The sequence below is a fragment of the Magallana gigas genome, chromosome 10, assembly GCF_963853765.1.
Source record: "Magallana gigas chromosome 10, xbMagGiga1.1, whole genome shotgun sequence".
Taxonomy (NCBI): Eukaryota; Metazoa; Mollusca; class Bivalvia; order Ostreida; family Ostreidae; genus Magallana; species Magallana gigas.
In genome coordinates, this window is record NC_088862.1 from 19,537,456 (window position 1) to 19,540,654 (window position 3,199).

Below are 3,199 nucleotides of genomic sequence, written 5' to 3' on the forward strand. Positions count from 1 at the left end.
ACCAAAGTAAACAATACACAGCCAGTGGTGTCACTTTACAGGTGCACAGGTAAAGTACCCGAGCCATGTGAAGTGAGCCGTGAGTAATCCTGTCTGGCCAGGGTCAGCCCGGTAGCCAGAAGGTTCATTAGTCCGAAGGCCCACTAGTCCGAAACTCCATGCAGAAATGTTGTGAAAATCAAAATAACAAAAGGTCCGGTTTGATTAATCATTTTCACCTTAACAAAATTAAGTTCTTGGAAGTTTGGAAAACAACATCTATACTCTGTCCCAAGATATCCTGCATTCACATTTTGCTTAATCGCATGATATTTATAAATACCTTAGGGTTCAAACGATGTTCATTCAACAGTATGAAAAATTTCTAAGATTTTTCAGTCGAAACGCCCCTGCTAGCTTATTTCAGGTTTCGAATGTGATGTCTACCGGGATTTTGTATTGCAGCAAGCCCGGATGATAACGTTGTGAAATTGCGCGATGTATTCCGAATGGAGAAAAGATGTAAACACTTCCCATTGCATTATAAATATCCGTTAAAATCTTTCTTCGTTCCTGTGAATTTTTCCGAGTGAAAGATGATTTTGTGTCAATGAAATTTTCTTGTAAATTATCCCTTACAACTATTTCAATCGCACTTCTTTCACAGGTATGTGTATTTTTATTAAAAATTGGCCAAATGTGCTCCAGAAATATCTTGGGAAAGACTGATACATTTCTTTATGATATATACAGATGTGTTGAAAAGTTAAAATAAGAATGTTTTCTTTTTTAATAGATAAGAACGATATTTTATCTAGTATGATCTATTTGTATCCACGTCAATCTTTTATGATAGATACAGATGTGTTGGAAAGTTGCAATAAAGATGTTTAAAAATAACATTTTTGGGGATTAGAACGATATTTTATCGAGTATGATCATTTTGCAAAGAAACCCCCCAAAAACCATCAACTTGTAAAACAGAAATAATGTTTCATCGAATAAAGTTTACTGATACGTGCCATATCTAAAATGCCTTTTAAGTGCGAAACGAAATCAAATTGAAACAAAACCTAATGGATTTATACATATGTTTGTGTCTCCCACTTGGTGTGAACGTTTATTTGTCTCCCGCAAAAGAAGGGATAGGGGATTGTATACTTTATCATTCTAGAAATAAGAATTAGTATTAATCAGGATTTTTTTTATTTTAAAGCTCGCTGTAAAATTTATCATAACCGAAAATGCACAGACAGAAAGACATATACACCCATAGACGAACGAACGCACAGAGGTAAATTAATATTCCCCACTTAGAGTAAAAGCGGGGGACAATATATGTATAATACATTGAAACAAAACGAATCCTAAAGAATCTGCATGAACAGAATAAATAGATAAATAAATAAAAGTTAAAAAAAAACCTGAATTACAGACGAATAAAAACGTACAAATATTTTGAAAGGTAAAAAATACATTTAATTTAATTTTTAAAAGCAGCGTGCGAGTTGCTTATATTAGAAAATACATATTGTAAATGGTGTTTAACACGTAGAACTACATGTTCTCTTGGAGGAATATTATTAATGATGCTTGTATACACGTACTTAATTTGCAGCAAATTAAATCCAAATCATACACTTAATTTTTTGATATTTAAAAACAAATCAATTTAATATTAACTGATTAAATTCGAATCATTTAAGCTACCTTTTTGCATTTAGTTTGCTTATGATGAATTTTTACGTGAACAATTGCTGTATGAAATTCTGGAAAGATTTCTCAGAATAATAACATGTGATGCATTCGGACTATAAACCCTCATACTAGTGGACGTCATCGTCTGGCCAGCACTGCATGTCGGTAAAAAACAAAGTGAGTTTGGAAGACTTGAGTGTTTGTACAAGCTACTGAAAAGAGTGTAGCATGTACATGTACATGTAGAAGAAGTGTAAAAGCATGTCACATAGTTTTCAAAATTTATAATTATATATTTACATCTACCATGCAGCATTCTCCCTATTTCTTACAAAAACTTACAGTTCATTAATAGCTATAGAAATGGCCAGACTGAAATCTACACGCCCCGTATATCGATTGCGGCTGAAACTAATAGGACTGAAATTGACACGCCCCGTTTATCGACTGGTCGAAACCTACAGCGACCTAAAATAAACCACGGACTGCACGAAATAATCATGATGATATCAGACTCAAAGTCTCACAGGAGACGATTTGGCTTTCTTTTAGCTAATTTACTTAATAATATGTACGTTAACAGTAATTTAGTGAACTTTACTTATACTTTCCATAGTTGAAAGAAAGATGTTAATATAAACAATAAAATGCTTTCTTTGCATTGGTGATTCATTCGGGTTATGAAGGTAGCTAGCTAAATCTTAAGCATCTTTAAAGTTGCTTCATTTTTTAATTATAGTCTGTCCCAAGTTATTTTTGCTGCATATTTGAACTATTTTTAATAAAAATATACATACCTGTGACTGAAGTGCAATTAAAATCGATGGAAGGGAAAATTCCCAAGATAACTTCATTCACACATTATCATTTTTCCCTCGTAAAAATTCACAGGAACGAAAACAGATTTCCTACGGAGATTTATAATGGGGAATGTTGACATCTTTTCTCCATTCGGAAATACTCGGGACCCCTCGCGCAATTTTTCAACGTTAACATCCGGGCGTCTTCATCTTCTTGGCAATGGAAAAACCTCGTAGACTTTTTATTTTTAGTCGTGTACTGATACCCGACAAGCTAGAGGGGGCTTTCAAAGGGGAAATCTTGGGATTTTTTCATATTATTGAATGAACATCGTCTGAACCAAGAGATATTTATAAATATTGAATAATTTAAGAAAATATGCGGCAAAAATATCTTGGGACAGACTATAGTTCACAAATCAAAAAATTTAACTGAAATTGATACAAAAGATTTTTTTTCTACCCTCTGATGTAAAACTGGAACACCCTTTACTCCCAGAAGAATAAGATATACTTGTATTTCAAATGTCGTCTAAAGTCATCCATGTTTACTTTAACTGCCAATGGATTCTTTAAATAACGATCACGTTTTTTCTTCTTCAAATTTCCAAATACAGAATAGTTACCTGGATCAACTTACCTGGATTACCTCCCTTGTCTCGTATGCTCATTATATTTGACGGATTTTTTTTTCCAAATCATTTTTAGTAATCAAAAATAAG